The sequence below is a fragment of the Lissotriton helveticus genome, chromosome 2_1, assembly GCF_964261635.1.
Source record: "Lissotriton helveticus chromosome 2_1, aLisHel1.1, whole genome shotgun sequence".
Lineage (NCBI taxonomy): Eukaryota > Metazoa > Chordata > Amphibia > Caudata > Salamandridae > Lissotriton > Lissotriton helveticus.
Window position 1 is genome coordinate 2,037,987,744 of NC_136059.1, and position 27,824 is coordinate 2,038,015,567.

At 43.9% G+C, this 27,824-nt stretch overlaps 1 long non-coding RNA gene across 2 annotated transcripts in view; it reads left to right on the forward strand.

Moving 5' to 3' along the window:
* The window catches only part of LOC144819026 (uncharacterized), a 1,001,036-nt gene that overhangs the window by 20,054 nt on the left and 953,158 nt on the right, over positions 1-27,824 (forward strand). Inside the window, exon 2 of one of the 2 annotated variants that reach the window (XR_013607197.1) lies at positions 8,553-9,671. The exons of the other annotated variant lie outside the window; for it this stretch is intronic. This is a non-coding gene — a long non-coding RNA (uncharacterized LOC144819026). Of the gene's footprint in view, positions 1-8,552; positions 9,672-27,824 lie in introns of those variants that run through there. 2 annotated transcript variants of the gene reach the window in all.

Consider the following 27,824-nt stretch of genomic DNA (forward strand, 5'->3'; position numbering starts at 1 on the left):
TGTTTATCTAGATCACTGCGGTCCCTTACAAAGGGACGGTAACTATAAATATATCTTGGTCGCAGTGGATTCATGCACGAGATTCATATGGATGTGGCCCCAGCGAACGGCTGACGCCAGAACTGTTATAAAAGATTTGCGAGTCTTTATCGGCACATACGCAATTGGCATGCTGCATTCGGACCACGGTCCTGCTTTTAGCTCTAGAGCTTATAAGGAGGCCATGGTCAGCATGGGCGTGGCATTGCGGTACTCTTGTCCATTTCACCCTGAGGGGAACGGAATTGTTGAAAGAAAAAACCGTGACATAAAGCAATCTATAACGGCAAAGGTATTAGGTTCGGGAGCTGGGTGGGTCAAACATCTAATAAGTGTCCAACGTAGTCTAAATAACTTGCCAAGAAATTCTCTGAAGGGATTCAGTGCGTACGAATTATTATTTGGAACTAGGATGTTGATCTCTGACATTGATAGTCAGACTTCAGTGGTGAAAGAAAAAAGCTTTGATATCAAAGACCGTTTGGCTATTTTGCAGGACTTAAACAAAACAAGAAAAGACCTGAGCAACATAAAGTTGAAACAACAGCCATCAACCACTGAAGAACCACCACCTGTCCCAGCAAGACCTGTCTGGATTCCAAAAGTCGGGGATCTAGTCAGGGAAAAGATCGCGGTAAAGAAGGAATTTGGGCCTTCTTACAGAAAAGCAGTTCCTGTCTTGTCTATCAACGGGACAAGATCAGTTGTACTACCGCCACTTGCTGGTAAAAAGGAGAACCGAGTTGTATCCATCGACCTGGTAAAACCACAATCATGTGGCCGATAACAAACAGTAGGCCAAGTGGACTCCCAATAAGTAGCCGAACACCAAGGTTTGCTACCAGTACAGAGGTCCTAACTAAAAGGCTCATCACATTCGAAACGCCTACAGAAGAACAACAAGGACTATGCAACAATGCAATAGAACTCAGACCTCTGAAAACCCAAATAAAAACATTTAGCAGAGACACACCAATCTATAATGAAGTACCAAGCGAAAATGCAAAAAACAGTAATCCTGAACCAATTGGAACAATTGACAGAACTGCATCCGGCTACTTCATAAACTTCGATGATTCCTCTGAAGGCTTCAGTGAATCAAAGACACAGCCATCATCAAAAACCTTTAAAGATAAAGCTAAAGAACTTTTGAAACAACTGAAAGAAACATATCTGATTTCTCCATGGATCGAATTTTGGGTGGGTTTTGGTGCATTTATCCTCATACTTTGGCTCATCATGGTACTTACTTTGGGACGCTTCATTGAGGGAAAATATGCTAAAATGGACACAGCAAGTCAGAAAATCAACTTGATCCTCAAACCACACACATCTTCACACGTCGAGAAAAGAGAACTTTCTTCAGTCAACTTCACAGCCAATCCGATACCGGGTGGGGTAGCCTGGGACAACACTGACTATGAAATTTATGGTCCGGTCGAAATCCTGAAATATCCACACCAAATTAAGATCTCATTGAGTGACTTTGCGAAACCAAGCTCATTTGCTGATGATTGGGACTTCGAAAGCATTAATAATATGATGTCTGACTTAGTAATGTCTGCTAAATTTACCAAACATGATTATTTGCAGAGTTCTACAAATTATGATAGTATGTACTGTTATAACCACTATGGTAACCATTTTTTACATAGATCTGCACAACCTAGAAATGTTTTAAATTATAATCAATGGGAACATTGTGCAACCCCTCCAAAAGGAAGCTCAAGAACCTTTTATGACAAATATTCATATTTTTCAGGTTTTAACACAAGTAATGCTGAAGCATTTTATTTCAAATTGTCAAACAAGACAGGAACTAAGACCATGATAACCAACACAAAATTGATATATTCAGACTCATTCTTTGAAAAAATGAATACTTTTGGTTTTGATTATTGGGACAAAAATGTTGAATTGAAAAGTGTTTGGGGTACAAAAGAATGGCAAGTACAGGGTATAGAATCTTTGTTTAGAGCCTGCATGATCCCAGAACAAATTATATTTTTAAATGACACTGTCCAACAAACTACCTGTCTTGGCCTAGCCAAAATCAAAGACTTAAATAAACCGTCTATTCCAAAACCAACAATGTACAGCAATAGCTCTATAGATGAAGAGATAGACGTAAATTATGTATTAAACCAACACAGAACACATCCTGATTGGAAACAGTGGTTGATCTGGCCCACAGATACTAATAACTGTCAAGACAGATTCCTGAACAAAACAAAGGGGTTCAAAATGACCAGGCCAGACCCTAGATATCCTCAAAGACATCACCCAGGGATAATAACCACCTACAGTGTGGGCAAATTATGCCTTCAATGGCTACAAACTTCCACACTGACAGAAATTAAGCAACACCTAACTTTACTTACTGATGGTGCTGACTTGCGTGATTTCAATATGGGACCGCGCAAACAGCGTCAAAAACGTTTCATAGCAGCCTCTGTATATGCAGCATACAATGAGGCCTGGAAGGTTACTCAAATTGAAACAGCAGAGAGAATACAGGAAATTGACCGTATTAATTTGGAAAAATCACTTTCCGTAGTGGACAATGGGTTAATGACTCTGTCCTCCGGAATTTTTTCTTTGGACAGCATTGTGTCTTCAGCAATCGACATATTATCGCAAGACTTACTGTTGCTACAACACGGTCAGTCTCAATTGCGTTCTATTGTACAGCTTGGCTGGACGTTACAAAATCTGCGTTCAGGCTATGTGCCTTGGCGTTTAATCAACACAACGTCACTATTCCAAATCTTTAACCTTACTGATAGACAAATCAGTATGGCACAAAAAGGGTGCTGATTATAAAATCTTGAGCATTGAAAAACTCGAAAGATTACCAGTGACAATGTCAGAACGACCTGTCAGTGAATGGATAATACATGGGATAATAAATATTCCAATCTCAACCTTCAGGTTTCAATACTGCCAAAAATATATACAGGCTGGCATGTACGAGAAATTGGGAAAGGGGTACATTAAAACAACATGGAACCTGCCCTATTCACATGCATGTGTCAGTAATAAAGGACAGAAAGTGTTTCTTAGTGGCAATAATTGTGCGATGTCACTAAGCGGCACGCTTCTGTGTAACGGAATTAGTTTGCATGGAGCCTGTGAAGGGAACTCAAATAACCTTTCATGTCACCAGCAAGGCGCACCTGCAACAGAGATTGAACCATTCTTTCAAAGACTCTATAATGGGAGTTACATTCTAATTGTAGATCGCAGATGTTGTAGTCTTATGCCCGGGACTCCTTATCTCGTAACTACGACTGCGAAGGTCAAGTGCTGTGGACGCTCACTGTTCCCCAGCTCCTTTCCAGACAGGGAGGCAAGGGCATGGCCCAACTTGAAAATTACTTCTATTCGAGTAGATACTTTAAGCAGAATGAAAACAGTGCTTCTTCAGACGCCTACAAGGCTCACGTCATCAAAAGAAACGTATGATCTACAAGTCGCAAGGACGACTGCAGAGATACATTCATTGTTATCAACTAATTCCCCCATACATTTCGCAGAAATCCTGAATGAAATCTTAAATATTTCTGATACCAATGGGGTCTCAAGGGTATTTAAGACAGTATTTTCGATGGCATTAACACCATTCAAAGCCATACTGGGTATTTTTCCAGATTTCGTCCATTCGATTTTTGGCGGACTTCCCCTGATCTTGGGACTAATTGCAGGAATCCTATTCTTAGTCCTTATTTTTCGTTATGGCAACCCATGTCACAGACAAAACTCTTGCGACAAGGGAAGAAACAATCCTAGCCATTGGATACCGGGACCGGATATCAAAAATCCTGGGACTCTCCCGGCTTAGAGACCTGAACATGACTTGGTTTCTATCATTTCGACCAATGTGGCAAAGATGTGTTTTACCTGTATTAAGGTGTCTGCTATGCGGAGAAGAATGCGTGTTAGACACCTGTCTGACGCTACAATCGGATGCGCCAATGGATGCAGAAACATTGTTGAGCCCGATCAAGGTTCACGCTTTGTGCTGCCCTCAAAGGCTACCAATCCTGATGACGGCATTCGTGGAAGCTTCACCACTACGATTGAGGGGTAGTGAAGTTCAAGATGAAAGCAGCATCGAACAGGTACGGCCTTCTGTCAGCAATGCGAATCAGAATGTCAATGGAGACAATCATGCGCACGAATGCATGGTTACACCTTTTTCCGAGTTAGTGGAACTTTCCCAGGAAGCTGTTGACAGCTTTTTCGAAAGCCTAAATGATATGATGTTCTCACCAGAGCAGAAATAGAGACTTTTGAGCAAGCTCGCACACGGCGTTCCCTGAATTCGGCCTTCAACTTTAAAAATAAAGTCACATGAACAATTTTACCTCCAGTTCACGGACAGCAATTTTTCAGCAGCCCCAAAATATTTTTGCATATTTTTCGGGACACTATCTTCTGCTTAAAGTAAGAACTATTCTTAGAGAACTAAGGTTTCTAAATTTTAGATAGCTTATAGACATTAGCTGCCCGCTGGTATGTTCATAAATATTTTATTCTGTGATGGAATAGTCTCGAACTTTTTTTCTGTATTAAGAGCCATTTCATGTGTAAATTCTCATATACCAAATAGCAATAATGTATACAAATGCGTGATTACTTTGGCATTATTCTACAGCTTGAGTGCATACAATTCATATGATTGCAATTCTTCCGTATATTTGTAAAATTTCAAAATGCATTTATGTATTTTGGGGTGGTAAGGTATACACTATACTCTATAGTATGTTTTACTATGCATAGATTAGTAAATATGTCCATAGTTAGCGTGGAGTGGGTGTGATGTATTCCTATAGGTTCTGAATCGATCCCCCTATTCCTGACCCTATTCTGGTTAAACAAACCAACAAGTTAACTAGCAGTCAGCCCATGAGGCAGAAAACCCCCATGATGCAGATACCGTTATCTGACGCTGTCACACTACGGCACAGGAACGTGTTATCTGATTAGGTCATAACGCTTGCGATCTAATTAGACAAGCGATATTCCTCCAGCCCCTGATAAGGCATACGGAGTTCTCATAACAAATCAAACCTATGACAACCTGGGCAAAACCCTGCGGCCATTGTTTTGATTTCACCGAGAACTTCAGCAAAAGAATGTGCTAACGAGCAAGTCGTATGACATCCTTATTGACGTATCTATGTCCATCCTTACGTCAATCTCGGCACCTTAAAGGTATAAATATTACCGATATTGCCCTATGCAAATACACGCGGTGGTGACGAGACGGAGCAGCCATACTTGCCGAAGCGAAGAGCAGAGCAGACCCCGCTGGCGCAGCCCCGCCTTCCTGATGCGCTGAGAGCCGCTGCTTTCTCCTGCCGAGAAATCCAGCACCGGCGTTTCCGGGTAGCCCTCGCAGGCAGCCTGGAATATCGAGACCAGAGAGAGAGATACCATCCCTCATTCAACCTAGATTCCAGGTACAGAACTGAATAACCCCTCGCAGAGAATTCTTTAGTTATTCACTTGGCAAAAACAAACTTAACTTAAACTGTAACTTTCTATTCCCGCCCACGTATTAGGCTTAGGTCAGGTACACGGGGTAGGCGTATTTAGAAACACCAGTTGAGTACGTTTAGTCAAATGTATATGTGTATGTAATATATTTTATTCATTTTAAAACATCTTATGGCTTAGAAACCATATCAATGTTTTTACAGTATTATTTCATACTATTGCTTTTAATGTATGCACTTTACTTAACTATAAGTATTGCAATAATATCGATCCATTTCTCTTGTATGAGAAAAGAGACTGATCAATAAATAACACCTTTTTATTGAACACGCCCGTCTCTTCCTTTTCTCTACATTCTGATGAGACTAAAAATGCACGTACTGACTGAGTAAAATAAATTGCCTTTTGTTCACACGACTCTCGAGATACACTCTTGATTAGGGGAGAGCAAAGTTGTCATGTTCTATGGTTGTCAGAAACTAAATCCCTTCTTGTCTAATCAGGGAAGTTAATTCCTTCCTGAACATTCGAGAAAGTTTCTAGTGAACTCTGAGCTAGCTGGCAAACCCAAAACTTTAAGTCTAATATCGACAGTAGTAGACCTAGTTAACGTCTGGTCTAGGCCTTTACTATTGAAGGTATTATTCCAATGCGCAGAGCCTATTGGGATAATAGGAACTACACTACAACGTTGTGCTTTCTAGGAGTCATTGGGATTAGCCTTGCCGTATTTGGACTGCATTGGCTATGAATTAATATGGGTATGATTCTTATGCCTTTATAAGGATATGATTCAATATAACCACGTAAGGGCATACATCGGGAATATTTAAATAGGGTCCTAGATACGTTTACAACACTGGAGCATATTGTGAACACCCACCACTATGCCTATGGGATGTCTCTTTGATGAGGTATAAGGCAAGGCAGCGAAATGTGATGCATTGCCTTACATGATATGCATACGGCCATGAAAGCCATGTACGGTGGCTTTCTGTGGCCTTGTAGGTATGGATCTGCAGACTGCTCTGCCGTTGTGTCACAAAAGTGAAGAACTGGTGGCACTAGCTGCATGTAAATATACCATATGGACTGGAACTAAACATCATGCGTGCACACTTGAAGCCTACACAACCTGACAGCGACAATGCAGTCCACCTTGCACAATTGGCCCATGCACACAAATCTGCACTGTAAAGCAAACAAATGATTTGGGCTTGTCAGAGGAAAAACAGCTTACCTAAGAGGGGGGTCAAGAATGGGGCATGTGAAATATCAACACATAGTAACATACCAAGAGCCATGTGTAAATTTCTGGCATGATAATACATTGCACACAGTCCTGATGTGCTGAGTTAGACCACACAGGTGTCAGTTGAAGTGGTACGGACCACCAGAACTCCTGGCATGTTCTAAATCTGACTGCATCAGGGTTAATGCAAGTGATGCACACCAGAGTGCCATGTGTGTTGAAATCAAAGATGATGTGTGGGCCTGGTGGGCCACTGGTTGTGCAGTGCATTGTAAGTGCTGGTGAGTATGTTGAACTGACAATGTGTTTGAATGGGGAGATACACATTGCAAGGGGGTCAGAATAAATATGTGTTCTAAAAGGTAGCCTAACTAATACATATGCACTGCTCTGTCTGACAGCATCACACATGAATTGCAACTGAGAAGGTATGAGAGAGAAGACTGCATTGGGGTACAACATTCCTACATGTGATATGGTCCTGGGTGAAGCTGTAACATGTGCCTGGGGGGATACTGAAGTGAAATTATCTCACCATGCCACATATGTCTCAGTAGGAGGATGTGAAATAGGGATCTGTCAATGGCCCTGAAAAGCTTGTCTGCCATCACAAAGGGAGGGGGTCAGTGTTGGATGAAGGCTGAGGTGTATGTGCCCTGTTGTGTTGCAAACCTGGGTAGATTCATGTCGCCAATTCCAGCACTATTACATGGTGGGGTACAGCTTCAATTATAGGTTTTAAAAGCAGCCAGCCATGTCAGTCCATTAGATATGGTCACACATGTTGATGGTGTTGTAGGCAGATGAGAGCCAATGTATGGTCTGGGTTACATCAGTGTGTGACAATAAGTTGAGTCACTGGCACAACATAAGAAGTGGCTGACGAGGCATGTACATGTAAAAATGAGCATGCCTGAGTATCTAGATGTGTTGTACTATGCATATACCAAACTCTAGTAATCATTAAACTGTGGTGAGTGTCAGTGCTAGCAACCTACCGAGTCCTTATAGCCTCAGATTTGGTACGCATTGCCCAGTGTCTACAAAGATAAACCCAAATGTGTATCTAATCAAACAAATGAGTAAGCACAAATAGGAAATACATGGTAAGTACATGCCCTCACACATTCCTGCAGTGTTGAAAGGGTGGTGTGTGTGTGTGTAGAATTGTGCAGGATATGTGTAACAAAATTAACCCTTGCACACAATAATGAGCAATGTGCTTTCAAGACAGCTTAACAAGGCAGCGTGCCATAGTGAACAGTTTGAAAGCCAGATGTCAGGATCATAACTAATTAATGGTCATACTGACATCACCTGCAGAGGAGCAGTAAGCTGAATACTGGCCACAGGTAATTTGGGCTCCCTGGGGACTAGGTGGAATGTGACCAGTAGTGGTGTTAAAATGGTAGAACAAAATAAGCATAGGTATTATGAAATAAACTGCAATCCACTTTACCAGATATGGACCTAACCTCTTCTTATATATCCAGTAGGCCCAGTGACCTGTGTAACTGTGTTGCAATATGTGTCATGAGACAAAAAGTCAGCCTTGTCACACATAGGTTGTATAAAATATGCAGGGATACTGCCATCTGATAGGCAACAACATTGCAACTTGAACTTTATACCTCTGTGTAACAGATATTCTACGCATCAATGTAGCTTTGAAATGCAAGTATTAGCAAGTCAGATTGTTATTCAGATCACTCATGTAAACATCTTATATAGAACACCATAAACATTTCTCTTATTGCAGAGGATGTACCTACACCTCCTGACCAGCTGCCTGTCAATGATTTTGATCTGCCTGAGGATGACAGCCTGCCAAACCGTGACCAAGAGACCTACCAGGTCTCCTTTGAAACACCATCTCTGGTTGCAGTAAGGGCTAACAGCATTGCCAGGTCTCTAGAGGATCCACCTATCACCTAACAGCCGCCACCTGCCAGCCCACACAGGCCCAAGACTCAGAGGACTTTCAAGTTGAATTGAATTGTTGTGTGGAAAGAGTCCAGAGGGGAGATGGTAGATGTGGTATGAGTGGGGATGAAGACTGTGGCTGGGACCCTAGCAGCAGTCTGTAGGTGTCTTTGGGGGTGATTACGAGTTTGGCGGTCCATAGGACTGCCAAACTAGCGGTGGCGCAGCGGCTGCCTTCGCACTGGCGGCCTACTGCCCTATTTTGAGTTTGGCAGTTGGATCACCACAGGTGCAATGCAACCTCTGGGGAACCGCCCTTCCCCGGCGGTGTTGCAGCGGTGAGAGGCATTATTATGCTAGTGGTGCCGTTGCGACACTGTCAAGCGTATTACAAGTTTCCTCACTGCCAGCTTTTTCATGCTGGTGAACCTGCCATGAAAAAGCTGACAGTGAGGTAATTAAGTGTCCCTACAGGACCCCTGGTGCCTCAGGCCATGGGGATGCATGCAGGGGAGGCACATGCAGTGCCCCCCTGTGTGCACTCACCCCATTCCTGCATGCCATAGAATGCAGTGTCCATGCCGTGCAGGAATGGGCTTTGACACTCCCAGTGTGGTGCTTTTTTCAAAGGCAACGCCATGGGACCTCGCAGGGACCGCCATAGGACCACCTGCCAGACAACGAGAAAACTTGTAATCTGGTGGGTGGGCTGTTGTGGACTTTGGCAGTATGGGAGTGGGGCATTGCATTTTGCTCCCACACTGCCAAAGTCATAATCAGGCTCATAGTTCTAATAAGGACACCTCAGCCGCTCTAAGAGGCACCTACACTCCGTTCTGTGGACTTGAACAGTCCTTGGCTGACATCGCTGGTGTCCTAATGCAGAGGCATGAACAACTATTATAAAGAACAAGGGTCCTAAGGATAGTTCAGCAGAATAAACAATGAAATTATAGACCGGAATCAGTACTATAATTAATTTTCTTCACCCAGCCGGGTGAGGAAGTTTTAATATATGATCAGTGAGATATCAATTGACCTAGGGGAGGTCATACATACACATTAAGATAGGGCACAATCCTGTACCTAACCCAAAATAAGAAAACAAACAGTAAGAGAAATAAACAAGTAAAGAAAAAGTTTTAGACAGGCAAAGAACGTTGGAGCCAATTGTCGCTTGCAAAATGTTACATGGTGGTGGTGGTGGTGGTGGTGGTTGTTGTTGGAGGCGGCAGACCCGGAAGGAGAAGTCGGCCCGGGACCAGGGTTCGATTCCCGACGCGGCAGGGTCGTGGACCAGGGTCAGCGGACTCGATAATTCTCGCTTAGGTGCCTACTCTAACCAGGGGTCCCACTCGACAACTCTGGGCATTAGCTTGCCTAATCTCCACAACGGCCCCATCAACGCCGGGGATGCCTGGCTCCAGCTTAGGGATTCCCAGCAGGGACCATCCCACAGGGAAAGCCAGGACGGGTTCCCCAGCGGTATACAGTGCCAGGACGCCGGCTGGCAACAGTGCGCTTTACAAGTATACACATTACATTTTTTTAATTTTTACCTAAACTATGTCTACACTAACCTATGCTTAATCAACTAAACTATCCTAACTCAATGCTAACCTGGCCTACCTAACCTTAACTTACACTACTCTACATATATACCAAAACAGACGGGTTAAACATTAATGAACATGAGACACACATTAACTACACCTATACACAAACTACATAAACATTAAAACCTAAACAATTATATATATTTTTTGCATTTTAAAACAAATATTTTTACACATACTAAACATTAACACCCTACCCACTTAACAACCTACCCACCTATATCCCCATCGAACAACACATAAATAATACAATCTACAAAACAATAAACTAATCTACCCTGTCACTGATCTGAAACCTATTCTTACCTATGTTACATCTATATACATTATGAAATATACAAAAAAGAACTTGGGAGGGGCAGAGCGTTGGAGGGAGGGCCTAAATTTGTGCAGCAATTCTGTCCACAGATTGCTCTAGTGTGTTAACCATCTGCAACAGTATTGCCATCTGAAGTTCAAGCCCTGCCAGCCTCAATTTCATTTCAAAGTTGTCCTTCAGGACTTGCTTCTCAAAGTCCGTAGGCTGAGCAGGAGTAGGGGTCACTGCCTGTGGTGCCACTGCTGGCGATTCTGTGGTGGGCCATGCTACTGCACCAGGATCAGACGCATGAGAGAGGGCCACTTCAGGACTGGTGCCTGCTTAGTCCAGGGCTGTCTGGACTCAAGGTGGTGAGTTCCTGGCCCCTACTGCCCTTGCCTTATTGTACTGCCTCCCCATTCTCTGGAAGCCCTTGGCCACGTGCCTGATGTGGTATTACCTCATCTTTCTGATACAGTATTGGAGTTCCTACTCCGGGGTGTCCATTGGGGAGGAAGGGCATACGTATCTGAGCAAGCTGAAACTGTCCCGGTTTCCATCTATTAAGTGCATGAAATACAATTAGCTGCAAGAGTTGTATGTCCAGCCAAATATGAGACATCTACGGAATATATCATGACCAAACATCACATGAACTTCTGCTTAAGTTACAATACAAAAATAATCAGGTCTTGGCCTTGTAGGTACGTGAAATGGCAATACCTGGCCGAATAAACGTTGACCCATGTGCATATTAAGACATATTCTGTACAATTATGTTGGGTACCCATGGTCCATCTAGGTACTCTCTGGGGATAGTAATGTGGCATACAAAAAGGTAAAACAATGGCCTGTCACCTATGTGCAATTAGCAGTGTGTAGCATGTACACGTATTGTGCCTCAGGAATGCTTTACTTTTATGGCAGACACACAAACCATGAAAGAATCAAGCTGATCAGCTTGCCCTCTGCGCACTGTAACTTTGACCCGGGTGGGTTTCTAATCAAAACCCGGGTCAAAGTTACAGTGCGCAGAGGGCAAGCTGATCAGCTTGATTCTTTCATGTTTACTGTTTATGGCGCATTATGGGCATTGCGTCCTCCCCTGCAGCACGCTTAGAAAATTAGCATAAAAAAGAAATTATTAATGTAAGAAATTGGAGTGCCTCTCCCACCACTAATTTCTGTTTTAGACACACAAACCACCCACATTGTGACATTGGCTGACACGGTGCCAGGTATTTGAGACATCGAAAGAGTGTGCCTAGCTATCTCCAAATCAACAGACCTAATTCCCAGTTCAACCGCCGCCTCCGGGCATAATGGAAAGCTAACATTGGCAAGTGGCCCTTCACATATCCAAGAGTGTGTCTATCCATTTCCTGTAAGAATTGCTACCTAGATGCACATCAACTCATACTTAATCCATGGGATGAGTGTGTGCATGCATTATCTTCATCTCATATATATGTGCATGTTGTGCTGTACCTTGCAGGTAATTGGAAAAGAATGGTTCAATGGTGACATTTCAAGGGGGAAACAGTATGGGTAACGACAGCAGCAGGTAGACTGTGAAATGGCCTCTATGCTGACAACACAGTGCATACATGTCTGTGGCACTTAACACATTGGCCTTATTTCTCACAAAACACTGCAATGGTATGGACACAGATCTATTACAGGGCATTGGATATATGGGGAAGGAGTCAGGCATGTAACAGAATTGGGATGTGTGGATTGTTGACATGTACTACGTACTACATCCGCGTAATCTATTCAGTCTGCACTGGTGTAGGATTAATCACAGCCTTTGTGGACTAGCCACACAGAAAGTACCATAACTTCCCACCTGTACACCTACAGTAGAAATGTTCAGCAGACCAGCAGATAGAAGATAATCCCTCTAATTTCATGTTCAGATTGAGTTTAACACAACTTCCTTTGTACCACCTTGCCATAGTAGCAATATGACCTCTGGCGCCCCATCTCACACGGCACCCACATTTCAAAGTAAGTAATGACCTACCAGGCTTTGTGACAATACTCCCTGCACAGTGCTGGATGGGTCCGACTTCACCTATGGGCCTCCCCTGCACTGCATGGTATATTTAGACTAATGTGATGCCCCTGGGAAGGGGCCCCAGTGGCATGTTCAGTGTATGTAACAGAGGAAGCCTGTATCTTGCAATAGTAACCTATAAACATACCTGGGCCTTCTGGTATGAAAACCTATCAACATATAGTGTGAAAGAGACACAATTACATGCTCATGGCATATAGGGGCTTACTGGTAGGCCAACAAACTATGATCCCCAGGTGGTCCAGGAGCTCTTGTCCCTGGCTGATGACATCAGCCCACCTGTGCTTTAATTGAAGGACGCTCTGCTGGACATTGAAAAGACGGGATAGCTCATAGCACACCTTCTCCCAATGCTGATGACTCTCACTGGTTGGATATCCTTGGCTGACTCAGTTTCCTTTGCCAATCATGTTAGGAAGATACCTATATATCAGCCACAGCAGGCCCCCAAACTCCTCCACCCTCAGTTTCATGGCCCTGCCCGCCATATCCCAAAACCCCAAAAGCCACCCTAAACCCCCAGACAGAAACACTATTCCTTCCCCCACCCCTATAACAATACACCCCTATTTGGACAAGCACCCAACAATACACTACGCAAAACAACACAAATTACAATGACAAAATGAAAATGACACTTTTGGGACACGACAGGGACATCACAGACATCAACAAGACCAAGAAACAACACCAAACTCTCCAGCAAACAACAAACACCTCCACCAGCCTGCACAAACAAAAAGAAAGTAAGTGAGTGTGAAAGGAATTTTACACTTCCTGGTTTGCAGCATGCTTGGGCCATTGCATCAAATCCTTGGTTGATGGATGACGTTTCCAACCTATTGCCAAAGGCAAGCCTGTTTGCACCTGTCTGTGCCTGGACCATCCCCAGGATTATGGACCCTAGTTCTCTGATCATCCACAGCTACAACGCCAGCACCCTCCATGCCCTCACAACCAGACGCCACATCGCCTGACACCAGGCATTTCTGACCAACACCCAGGGCCCGTTTTACTGCAGGAACTGCTGCTGCACTTTTGCCTGCCACTGCATTCCAGCCCAAACTGCCAGATAACGGGCTCGACCACCTCAACTGCATCCTCGTCAACACATGCTCCCTCCACAAACATGGCATACAGATCTGGGACCTGCTCGACTCCATCAAGCTTGGCTTCGCCTTCCTCACAGAAACCTGGCTGAACTCCACTTCAGCCCCGGACATCACCATACCATTGAGGATGGCTACAAGATCATACACAAGGACCGCATCAACAGACCGGTGGGAGGCATCACCATCATACACAAAAGCACCCTCCACCTCAGCACCCACGCGAACGACCTCTCAGCCAACATGGAGCACCTCCACTTCCAGGGTCAGACCAACCAGAATACCCTCATCTACAGACCCCTGGGGCCCCACCCACCCTTCAACAATTCCATCATTGACTTCATCACACCCCACGCTCTCGCCTCCATAGACTACCTCCTCCTCAGTGACCTCAATTTCAACCTGGACAACTCCAATGACAAAAACATCTTGTCTCTGCTGGATAACCTCACCACTATCTCAAACAATGGGTCACCACCCCAACCCACTCCACCGGAAACATGTTCGACCTCCTCTACTTTGCCAGCAACAACATCACCTTCAGCCACACCACTGCGTACCCCTCTCCTTCGCCAAACCCATCTTAAGCCACAACTCCCACCGCTACCCTCACAGATGTTGGAACAAAGGTACAGAAGAACAGCTCCCCACCTGCCTCAGCAAAACCCCCAACCAACATCCACGGCCACCAATACCTCAGCCCACATCCTTCACTGATGGATCTCAAAACTGTGCAGAAAACCCTTGCTCCCCTGAAGAAAGCCTCAGGCAAGCGACACACCAAGAAAGCCAACTGGTTCTCTCCCGCCATTCACAAGTCCAGACGTACCTGTAGATGGCTCGAGAAGAGATGGAGGAGCAGCAAAACCCCAAAGACCACTCAGCCTTAAAAACCGCCATCACAGCACACCACCAACTCATTAGAACAGCAAAGAAAGTGGCCCTACAAGAAAGGATCCATGCCAGCGCACCCAACAGTAAAGACCTTTTCGCTGTGGTCAAAGAATTGGCCAAACCAAGTACAGAGACAGCAGACATCCCTCCCTCCCAAGACCTCATCAACAACCTAGGCACCTTCTTCCACCGCAAGATTAAGGAGATATACAACAGCTTCAACAACCTCGATACCCAGGACTCTCCAACCCCACCTGCAACCACTGCAGCCAAGGACACCGGACCCCAGCAGACCCTCCCTAGCTGGACTTTACTCACTGTGGGCGACACCATCAAGCTCATGAAGAGCATCCACTTCGGATCACCCTTGGACTCCTGACCGCCCAACATCTTTAACAGAACCAGCACCACCATCACCCCCGAACGCAGCCTCACGATAAACTGCTTCATCACAACATCCACCTTCCTGGAAAGACTGGGAGCACAGAAGCAGAGATCAACCCCTTGCTGAACACACCCTCTGGTGACCCTACGGACCGCAAGAAATTTAGACTCATCTCTCCTCTCCCCTTCCCAGTCAATATCATCGAAAAGGTCATTAATGCTCAACTCTCTGAGTTCTTCCTAGCAAATCACATCCTGGCCCTCTCTCAAACCGGCTTCTGGAGCAAGTACATCACCAAGACCACCCTCCTCGCCACCACAGAAGATGTACACACCTTCCTGGACCAAGTCGAAACTGCAGCCCTCATCCTCCTGGACCTCTCAGCAATCTTGGATACCGTCTCTCACCGCACCCAATATGCAAGATTCAGGACACCGGCATCCGCAATAAAGACATGGAATGGATTTGCTTCTTCCTCACCTACTGTACACAGAGACTCAGACTGCCACATTCCTCCCCGAACCCACAGAAACAGCTGCAGTATGCCTCAGAGCTCCTCCCTGAGCCCCACTCTGTTCAATGTTTACATGCCCCCATTTACACTCATCGTCAGGAACCATGGGCTCAACATTGTCTCCTACACTGACGACACCAAGCTGATTTTCTTCCTCACCAACAAATCCACAATCACCAAGACCAACTTCCATGGTGGGATGAAAGCTGTCACCACCTGGATGAAGAACAGCTGCCTTGTAGTGAGGATAAGGGAATAACTGCAGATATTGCTATGTTAGCATAAGTGAAATATATGCTTAGACACCATTTTGCCGCTTTTGCACACAACACTACAGGGCTCTGTTCTCAGAAATGAACTGTCTGTTTTTCACATATCTAGGCTTGCACTGTGATTTCTGTCTGCACAGTGTGTTCAAGGTTATGCTGTTAATTCATGTTGATCAGTCCCACGCACATTTACATAACAGAAGGCGCAGCTGCCCAAACTCAAACTCGGGTGATTTTAATATTGCATTTTGCATGCATGAGGGGGCACTTGGAGAAAACCTTTCCAACTGAGATGACCTGTGATGTGATCTATTGCATCTGATCTTTGAGGTATGGGGTCCCCCTGACAAAGCCTAGAGGTCTTCTATAATTATACATAAACTAGCTTCCAGCACGGGGAAGGTGGTAAAGGAGCTATAGTCCTGTTTACAATGTCATTATAATATGATTTCCCATTTTGTGTTTTATGGAATTGTAACAATGCTAGTTGTATTATTTTTATGCATGTTGCCACTAGTGTTGGCTAGTGCACTGCACATTAGAACACGTTAGTTAACCCCTTCGCTGCTGGCCCGTTTCGGCCGCTGTGCGGTATACAAACGAACAGGGCGGGGCCGTGACGAACCCCAGCCGTCATCAGCACACGAGCACCGCGGAGCGTGACGGCTGGGGTTCGTCACCAGCATGCTAGGGGTTAAAATAAACATTTTAAACTATAGTGTGTCTCTGATTACTCACGTTGCGGACTAGTATGAGTGTTCTTGATTCCTGCTATTCCAGAGAGTTTACCAAGTCGCTTGTTCTAGGTTGTCTAATCATTGGTAGCTTTGCTGTGATACGGAGAACGAATGAGACACTATTGCTAGTCGGATTGGGGTTCTAGGCACTGAGGTGGCTTTTTGGCACACCACAATACACCGAGGTCCTGGTTTCCTGTGCATAGTTTTGCGCATGAGCAGAATCCCAGCAGCATGGGACACCTAACGTTTGGTCTGGTACTTATTTTCGAGGCACTTCAGTAGTGCTTGTACTTTTCCACAATACCCTCATTACTATTTTCCTGCTAAACAGTTGTGACGGCATAACCTACCTATATTGATATGTTATAGGTTCTTTCAAGCCTGATAATATGAAAAGGTTCTTGTTATTGAATTACTGACCCTTTTGTGCTGCCTTGCGAAAAAGTTATTCTTTTCTTTGTCCTTATGGCATTCGATATTGCAGCGCATAGTCGCGCACCACTCCGTCATCATTTGACTACATATGGAGTGCCTGACGCAGATGTCGCACTTATTTTTGTGGTTGGTGCTAACCCGGATTGTAACTTTGAGGTATTTTACTCTTGGGTCACCTTTCCAGCAGTGAATGGGGATGATGGCTTGTTCCATACATTTACTCACACTGCAGTACCTGTAGCATATCGGCCATATACGACACTCGAATATCCCATTTTGGCATGACGACAACATATTTGGTTTAATGGCGCCCTCCCCCACACAGTGACTCTGGTCCGTTTAGGCCCTTTGTCGATTCCTGGGGCTACTTGGCCAATTTTTTCCGGGTACACACCTCATCCATGTTATCTAGCAGACCCTGTAAATGAATTGCGTGTCAGGCATACCTCTTTAATTGGGGTACATAGGGCTCTAGTACAATACGTTTCCTGCAACCTCCAGGTGGGAGTACCTGGGGTTGTGGCACAACCAGCTGGCCCAGTTGGGATATCAATTAGTCCCGTCGGGGTTAATTCGGTTATGGGCAAGCGTCCACAGAATAAGGATGATTTACCTTACTGGCTTGCTGAGAAATGTGACCATTTGGAAGCAGTATTTCCTAATACCGCTCTTGTGGAAAAACACAGGATCCTAACAATTGGTTTTCAGAAAGACTTAATACCAGAGGTAACTGATTGTGAGAGTTGGGGTAAAGTCTTCGCAGCAGTGTATGCAAAGTGTTTCGGCACACCTTCTATGACTGTTCTGCCCTTCGCGATTAAGCGTGTTCAAGATGAGCATTGCCCGGAGGTGGCGGTTGAACTGGGAATGAGGCTTGTCGGAATGTTTGACGTAGTTGCTGATCTCATACTTGGGAATGTGAAGGGCGATGCGGTTAACTTTCAAGTGTCTAATGCTTTGCGTCTTGTCCCAGAGTATGAGAAACACCGAGAGTTACCAAAAATTCTCGGAGTCGCGTTCTGCGTCACTGATACCCAAGCCTACTAAACGCACTTATGATTTGCGTGACCACGCTAAAATTAGGTCTCCTGACAGGTTTCAGGTCCCTGATCAGCGTTCTCCTCATTCTTCACAGGAATGAGCAGGCTCACAAGCCGGTGGAGGAGATCGCCAGGATCGCGGCAGAGGTTGAGGTGCCCCGCAAGAACGTGAACAGGCTCGTCAACCTGACGGTAAAGGAAAACAAAGTGATTTTCCTCGTCTGCTCCCTCAGTTTCAGAAAACAAAAGTTGCTGCTTTAACAGCAAGATATGCCACGGATGTTGAGGACACAACTTCAGAACCTAACATGGGCAGTAACGCTGCTAGACAGCGCAGCAGAGGTTACCATAGTGCAACAAGTATGCGTCCATTTCTGAAGGTGACAGCAACTAACACTTTCCTCACTGTTAAGACTGCTGACACCCGAGTGGCTCCCCCTGACAGATTATATGACATAGTATTCCAAATTGACGTGTTATTAAAGGGATTTGTTAGGACAGTCTAACTTCTTCTTATGACATCTTGCAGATTGACCCCACCTTTTGTTTTAGCTGCTCCGAGGGGGGAGGACGTCATCCTCCCTAGTTTTTCACACACGGTTCCAAAATACCAGGCATTGTCATTCATGAAAGAGTGGGCTTTGGTGCTTGCACCGGCCTTGTACCGTACTCAGGTGGGTTGGGATAAAACTTTGCCCGGCATGAGATACCATCGTTGTCTATGCCCCAGCCACAACCCCAATATCCCCTCCGGCGGTAAGCCAACGCTCCCGTTTCTGAAAGTCTCGAACAGTTAGAGTATCAAAGAGTGATTGAGACATGTGTGTCACCAATGAATAACTCTCTTTTTACAGCCACCAAACCCAATGGTCCATACCGCCTAGTTTTGGATTATCGACATTTGAACTCTCATCGTCGAACCTGAGCATTTCAGAATACCCATAGTTCTGCTCTCATGGTCAGTCTTGTAAGAAAAAGATTAAAAAACACTCTTGACATTTCAAAGGGCTTTTTTAGTCATAACATGTCCTCTATAAGTAGTCAATGGACAGCTTTTACGTCCGGCGGCAAACAAAAACAATTTAAAAGATTAGTCAAGGGCTACAATAACAGCCCAGGCATTTTTGCCGCACGTGTCGTCTCTTTGTTAGATGACATAGACCCTGATGCGTACTCGTACGTTGATGATATTTATCTCACGGATGACGAATTATTGCTGCATCTTTGTCGTGTGGACCGCATCATAGTTTTATTTGCGGACTACGCTTACAAATTTGTAATTCCAAAATCACACATTGCAGAGTACACAGTGGTGTTCCTGGGCTATGAGCTCAACAATGAAGGTAGAGGCTTGGTGCCTTACTTCTTGGACAAATGCGCAGGTTTGGGTTCTCCTACAACTCTGAAAAAATAACAATCTTTGCTGGGATTTTTAATCTTCGGTCGAAGTTACTTTCCCGAATGTGCCTAGCTTTTCAATCCACTATATGCCTTGATACAACTGAACTTTTCAAAAATCTCCTGGCTTCCAGAACATTCAGCTATACTGCAATCTTTGCAGTCTGATCTTCTTGAATCTAAATACTTGTTGACACATGACAACCACATAAACCTGGTAATAAGAATTGTGCCAGGTGCAGTGGGTTTTACGTTCTTGGCACTTAATGAACGAGACACAGTACCTATTGCTTACAATTCACATTTGTACACTTTGGCTGAGATTCGCTTTTCATCAGTTGAAAAAGTCTTGACAGTGGTCCAGATGGCGATCCTGAAGGAACGTGCACTGGCGCAGGGAAAACGCATGTTGGTTGTAACACTGTATCCTGCTCTTGAAGCAGTGACGAAAGCCAGTGTACCAAATTCAAAAGCTTTGCATCCTTGTTGGATACAATGGGCTACTTCGCTGACATCTCCTGATGTCACGTTTATCTTTGACTCCTCATTGCAAACACAGGAGTTCTTACAGTATCAATTTGATCATCCTGCACCTCTGGCTATGCGTCTGCTCGAGGAGTACCTTTGTATCATTTGTAAACATTATTATTCAGCGGCTTGCACTAAAGTGGCAGGTACCATGGTGAATGGTGAGTTCAAGTCCAGTGTTGTGCACATGCAGACACTCAGGGACTGTACCGCCCAGTTAGCATAGCTGCATGCTCTGTTGTTAGCACTAGTGTTTGCTGATCCTCATCTGACGAATTTGATTTTAAGTGACTCTTACTACTGTGTTCAATCTTTTAATGACAACTTATTCTTTTGGTCTCCGAATGACTGTTGTGATTCCAAAGGCAGCACAATTAGGCATAAACTGCTTTGGGTTCGAGTTGCAGATCTTAACTCCTTCTGTGCTCATGACGGCCGGGAGCCGTCATGAGACACAGTGGGCGTGTGCTCATGACAGCTCCCAGCCGTAATTGCACATGGCCCCGGAAATTCTTCTGGTGCAGGCACCAGAGGGATTTCTATTTATCCCCTGTGACCATGGGAGCTGGGGAAGAGCTTCCCCAGCTCCCGAGCACCCTTGTTTCAGTGAAATGATGATCAGCGCGCACGTCGAGCTGACATCATTTCACTGAAACTGAAACTGAAATGACCCTTTAGGCTCATTTCAGTTTCACTTTCTATGAGCTCAGGGGGTTATCTCATCCCCCTGAGCACATAGAAAGACGGGAGAGGTATCATTGGAAAGGGGAGAATCTCCCTTCTTATGACGGGTAACAGAACCTGGTGAGAGCCAGTCAAGTCACCCCATCCTGGATTACAGTGAGTGTCTAGTTTTTAAAAATGTATAGGTTTGCTAGGTTTCCCTAGGTGCGGGCAGAGCTGGGGTTCAAAAACCTTGGCTAGGCACTTTGCCAAAAAAGGGAAATTTTTCACTGTGAAATTGTGGTGTGTCCACTTTGCGTTTTGCGCCGTTTCCTGTCAAGGACACAAGGCCTACCCACACAAGTGAGGCACCATTTTTCTTGGAAGACTTTGGGGAATGCGGGGTGGGTAGAAATGTGTGGATCCATTCAGATTCCAAACTTTCCACCACAGAAATGTGAGGAAATTGTGTTTTTTGGGGACAATTGTGTAGGTTTGCAAGGGATTCTGGGTAACAGAACCTGGTGAGAAGCAGTCAAGTCACCCCATCCTTGATTTTACTGGGTGTCTAGTTTTCAAAAATGTATAGGTTTTCTAGGTTTCCCTAGGTGCCAGCAGAGCTAGGGTTCAATAACTACAGCTAGGCACTTTGCCAAAAAAGGGTAATTTTTCACTGTGAAATTGTGGTGTGTCCATGTTGCGTTTTGCGCTGTTTCCTTTCGCAGGCACTAAGCCTACCCATACAAGTGAGGTACCATTTTTCTTGGAAGACTTTGGGGCACGCGTGGCGCGTGGTAATTTGTGGATCTACGCAGATTCCAGAACTTTCCACCACCAGAAATGTGAGGAAAATGTGTTTTATTTTAACAATGTTTTAGGTTTGCAAGGGATTCTGGGTAACAGAACCTGGTGAGAGGCAGTAAAGTCACTCCATCCTGGATTCCACTGGGTGTCTAGTTTTCAAACATGTATAGGTTTGCTAGGTATCCCTAGGTGCCGGCAGAGCTAGGGTTCAATAATTACAGCTAGGCACTTTGCCAAAAAAGGGAAATTTTTCACTGTGAAATTGTGGTGTGTCCACATTACGTTTTTGCATTGTCTCCTGTTGCGGGCACTAGGCATACCCACACAAGTGAGGTAATATTTTTCTTGGAAGACTTTGGGGAATGCAGGGTGGGTAGAAATTTGTGGATCCACGCAGATTCCAGAACTTTCCACCACAGAAATGTGAGGAAAATGTGTATTAAAACAAAAAATTGGTTTGCAAGGGATTCTGTGTAACAGAACTGGTGAGAGCCAGTCAAGTGATCTCATCCTGGATTCCAGTGGGTGTCTAGTAATTAAAAATGTATTGGTTTGCTAGGTTTCCCTAGGTACCGGCAGAGCTAGGGTTAAGAAACTACAGCTAGGCACTTTGCCAAAAAAGGGTCATTTATCACTATGAAATTATAGTGTGTCCAAGTTGCAATTTGCACCGTTTCCTGTCGCTGACACTAGGCCTACTCACACAAGTGAAGTACCATTTTTTTTGGAAGACATTAGGGATCTCGGGGTGGGTGGAACTATGTGGATCCATGCAGATTCCAGAACTTTCCACCACAGAAATGTGATGAAAATGTGATATTTAAAAAATAGGTTTGCAAGGGATTCTGGATAACAGAACCTGGAGAGAGCCAGTCAAGTCACCACATCCTGGATTTCCTGGGTGTCTATTTTTCAAAAATGTATAGGTTTGCTAGGTTTCCCTAGGTGCCGGCAGAGCTAGGGTTCAAAAACTCCAGCTAGGCACTTTGCCAAAAAAAGGTCCTTTTTCACTGTAAAATTGTGGTGTGTCCACGCTGTGTTTTACGCTATTTCCTGTTGCGGGCACTAGGCCTACCCACACAAGTGAGGTATCATTTTTCTTGGAAGACTTTGGCGAACGCGGGGTGGGTAGAAATTTGTGGATCCACCCAGATTCCAGAACTTTCCACCACAAAAATGTGATGAAAACGTGTTAAAAAATAAAACAATTAGGTTTGCAAGGCATTCTGGGTAACAGAACCTGGAGAGATGCAGTCAAGTCACCCCATCATGGATTTCACTGGGTGTCTAGTTTTCAAAAATGTATAGGTTTGCTAGGTTTATCAAGGTGCCGGCAGAGCTAAAGTTCATAAACTACAGCTAGGCACTTTGCCAAAAAAGGGTCATTTTTCACTGTGAAATTGTGGGGTTGTCCATGTTGCATTTTGTGCCGTTTCCTGTCGCAGGCACTAGGCCCACCCACACAAGTGAGGTACCATTTTTCTTGGAACACTTTGAGGAACAGGGGAGGGTGGAAATGTGTTGATCCACGCAGATTCCGGAACTTTCCACCACAGAAATGAGAGGAAAATGTGGGTTTATTTACAACTTTTTAGGTTTGCCAGGGTTTCAGGATAGCAGAACCTGGTGATAGCCAGTCAAGTTACCCCACTCTGGATTCCCCTGAGTGTCTAGTTTTCAGAATTGTATAGGTTTGCTAGTTTTCCCTAGGTGCTAGGGTTAAAAAACTACAGCCAGGCACTTTGCCAAAAAAGGGTCATTTTTCACTGTGAAATTGTGGAGTGTCCACTTTGTATTTTGCGCCATTTCCTGTGGAGGGCACTAGGCCTATCCACACAAGTGAGGTACCACTTTTCTTGGAAGACTTTGGGGAATGCGAAGTGGTTGGAAATTTGTGGATCCATGCAGATTCAAGAACTTCACACCACAGAAATATGAGGGAAATGTTTTTTTTTTACTATTTGTTAGGTTTGCAAGAGATTCTGGGTAACAGAACCTGGTGAGAGATGGTCAAGTCATCCCATCCTGGATTCTCCTGGGTGTCTAGTTTTAAAAAATGTATAGATTTCCTAGGTTTCCCTAGGTTCTGGCAGAGGTAGGTCTCAAAAACTACATCTAGGCACTTTTAAAATAAAGGATAATTTTTCATTGGGAAAATGTGGTGTGTTCATGTTGTGTTTTGAACTGTTTCCTGACGTGGGCACTATGCCCACACAAGTGAGGTACCATTATTATTGGGAAAATACAGGATAATTCATAATTGTAAAACAACTGTTATTACCTATTGACTTTTGATGTATTTCTACCTTCCAAATGAAAGACAATGTGTAAAAAAGAAGTCATTTTAAAAAATGACAGATAATTCTCATGCTAGTATGGGTATTCCTAAATTCGGAAATGTGCAAATATCTACTGTTTCTAAGCTCTATATTTTGTTCCCATTTCAGAAATACATAGGTGTCTTTCATACCGATTTTTCCATGTATACATTTTTCCACAATAATTGCTTTATGCCCGGTACATAATAAGTCATTGCAAATTGCTGCTGAGTTTTTGGCTCTAGGTTCGTCGGGTTCTTGGTGAACCTACAAGTCCTATACATATCCCCACAACCAGAAAGGTCCAGCAGATGTAACTGTATATTGCTTTCAAACAGCTGTCATAATTAGAAGAAGTTGCAGGTGAAAACGTTGACACAAAAGGCTGTTTTTTTCAATTAATTTTGAATTTTTCCTATATTTAACTGTTAGTTTCTATAAAGAAACCTTGATGGATCTACAAAAATAACCCCTTGCTAAATTCAGACTTTAGTCTACTTTCCTAAAATGTATAGCATTCCAGGATCCATTATTGCTTTCATACCTATTTCTACCATTAACTGGAAGGATGTTAAAAGCACAAAAAATAGCAAAAATAGGCTATGTCCCGTAAAAATGCCAAAACTGTGTAAAAAAGTGTGGTTTTTTTTGTCAAAAGTCTGTAATTCCCTAAAAGCTGAGAATATAGTGATTTCAGCCCCACAAACTCTTTTTTGATACCATTTGCAGGGAAACGCCCAGACGCTTTCATTTGTAGCACTTTATTCCCATTTTGCACAAAAAAACTAAATTTAGCTGTATTTTGGCTAATTTCTGGGTCCCCTCCAGGGGAATCCACAAACCCTAGGTACCTTTAGAATCCCCATGATGTTGGAAGAAAAGGACGCAAATTTGGCATGGATACCTTACGTGGGGCCTAAGCGCGAACTACCCCAAATAGCCAAAAAAGGCTTAGCACAGGGGGGGAAAAGGCCTAGCAGCGAAGGGGTTAAAGAACTTCTGCCTCTCATGCATGTAATTCATACTATTGGCCACCAGCACATAGGAGTATATGCGATTGGCAACGGTTTGGCTGATGAAGCAGCTAAAATAGCAGTAGCCACATAGTCAGTTGCAGCAGTTACACGTTCCAGGATTAAGATTGATGATGACATTTTAGCAGCAATACCTCCTACGGAAAGGGAGATAATTACCCACAGGACTTCCCTTCTAAATACTCTTATCATTTAAGTCCCGATAAAGTTCCCTATGTAAGAATTAACGACATTGGTGACAGGTTGATTCCCAACGCAGACTGCAGACTATCATTGGTAGCTGCCGCACACGAAGGCATGGCCTCGGCACAAGTGGGCATTTCGGTGACTGTTTCTATCTTACCGCAGCGTTACTGGTGGTGTGGGTTGTATAAACAAACATGTAAATATATGCTTTCTTGTGACGTTTGTCAGCAGATTAAACCTTCAACTACAGCATGCCTGCCACAAACACAACGGTAAATCTCTAATAAACTATTTGGTTGTGTATATTTAGATCACTGCGGTCCATTTTCATCAGACACTGCGTATAAGTTTATCTTAGTTGCAGTTGATTCATGCACACATTTTCTTTGGGTCTGGCCACAACGCAGTACTGACGCACGAACTGTCATCAGGGATTTGCGTGTCTTTGTGGGAAGTTTTTGCATGTGGCACATTCCGTTCTGACCAGGGTCCTATGTTCACCTCTAAGGTATATAAGGATGCCATGAGGTCTTTGCGGTGCAAGTCAAATTTTCATCTCCATACAGGCCTGGGCGCAATTCAGTTGTAATGTGAATTAACCATGACTTAAAGCAATCCTTGACTGTTAGAGGTATAGGTACTGGCAGGAACTGGTTCGCCCATTTGTATAGCATACAACGTGCACTAAATAATCTCCCTAGAAAATCTCTGGTTGGGCAGTACCCATACGAAATGATCTTTGGCATTAAAATGTATATCCCAGACCTTGATGGTCTAGACATGGCAGCAACAACTGCAGCCTTTGACGATAATAATCATTCTGCTGTATTACAGAAACTACAAGAGACCCGTGACAGTCTTGCAAAGGAACATTTGCCCTCTGCCACTGAAGCTGCACTACAGATTCCGGTAGTTGTCCGGCTACCCAAAGTCGGAGACCTGGTCTGTGAGTTGGTAGAGAATAAGAAGGAGTTTGGCCTCACTTATAGTGCACCAGTTCCAGTGCTTGGCGTGCAGGGTACTCGTACAGTCATTTTACCACCACTAACTGGTCACAGGGATAACATATACATCTCAGTGGACAATGTCAAACTACAGCGACATGCTGATTCTTAATAGCATGACACCAGCTGTTTCCTGTCCAGCAATATTAAGAAATACAGTTTTGGACATGACGAACATCGTAAGGCCTGACACTGCCATAGAGATGTCCTCTGTTACAAATCCATTGGTACTTCCTCTGCAGTCTACATGAAGACACTGAATATGGGTATCCTACGGCAGAGTCATTGCCTGGTTTCCAAGCAACTGCTGTTGACCTGTCATGTTTTTCTTTTGACGCCGTCTCCACAACATCGAGTCCCCTTCTAAATTTTCTATTTTGTCACTTGGTTTAAACAGAATTATCTGGTTCTTCCTTGGACAAACATCTAGTTGGTGGTCATCGCCATTTTTTTGTTCATGTCGATTGGATTTGTGGCATTCTTTTTCCTTCTAATCAATGGTCACTACCTTACTGAACGCTCTACTGTAAAAGTGATTGATGGAAATTTGGCATTGCACTCTTCTTCTAACATCATGAAAAGGGACCAGACTTTTGTCAACATCTCAGCCTGGCCAGTTTTGGATGGAATAGTTTGCAATGCAGTAAAGTTCAAATTTCATGGCCCCACTGAGGTGGTTGATGTTCCAAATGTACTTTGTGTTTCTATGGGGGATGTAGTGAAGCAAAATATACGCTCTGATGATTGGGACGTATAAGCTGTTCAATCTTTATTTTCTGATTTAAAGTATTATTCTGCTTTTGATGCTGAGGGTCTGTATTTGAATTATGCAAATTATGCAGATGTATTTTGCTAACAGCATTATGGCCATCATTACCTGCATAAAGCTAATCAATTTAGAAATGGTGTTAATTACACACAATGGGAACATTGCCCAGCTCCCATTAAAGGCAGTTCAAAAACACTTTTGAAAAAATACATGTACTTCACTGATTTTATTAAATACAATCCGGATTCATTTTATTTTAAAATTAATGCTACATCCAATTCTAAAGTAAGGCTCACTCACAGAAAGTTACTGTATTCCAAATCCTTTATTGATCAATTAGCTATAGGTTGCTATTAGCTATGGAAAAATACTGTTGATCTTAAATCTGTTTGGGGTTCTAGATCCTGGCAGGTACAGGGCATGTAGGCTTTACAGCAAGCGTGCCTTATCCTTAACCAAATCCTGTTTTTAAGCAATTCGATTTATCACACAACCTGTCTTGGATTGGCCACTTCAAAACAATTAAATGCTCCTAAAACTGCTGATCTGCAGGCCTATGAGAACTGGAACAATCATACAGATTTGACCCTTGATGAATTGCAGTCAATACTTTCCAATGATTCATTTAACGTTTGTAGCCTGGACCCCTTAAGTTGGTTGGTTTGGCAAACAAGTTCAGATTCATCCCAACACCGTTTTCTAGGTAAGGCGCCTGGTTACGTACAGGATAAACCTGATCCACGTTTTTCTAGCTCCCATTCGGTTACTACCTATTCAGTAGGGAAATTATGTCAAAATTGGTTCCAACACTCGACGCTAATGTCAGTGAAACACCAATTATCTTTATTAACAAATGGCATTTAGTTGACATATTTTATAAAAGGACCCGCAGGTCCTAGATCGAAGAGATTTGTTTATGCTATTTACAATGAAGTCAGGAAACTGTCACAAATTGAAGCGGCTTCATGTCTAAGGGCAAAAGACCAAGCTAATATTGAGAAGGTGCTTGCAGTTGTTGATAATA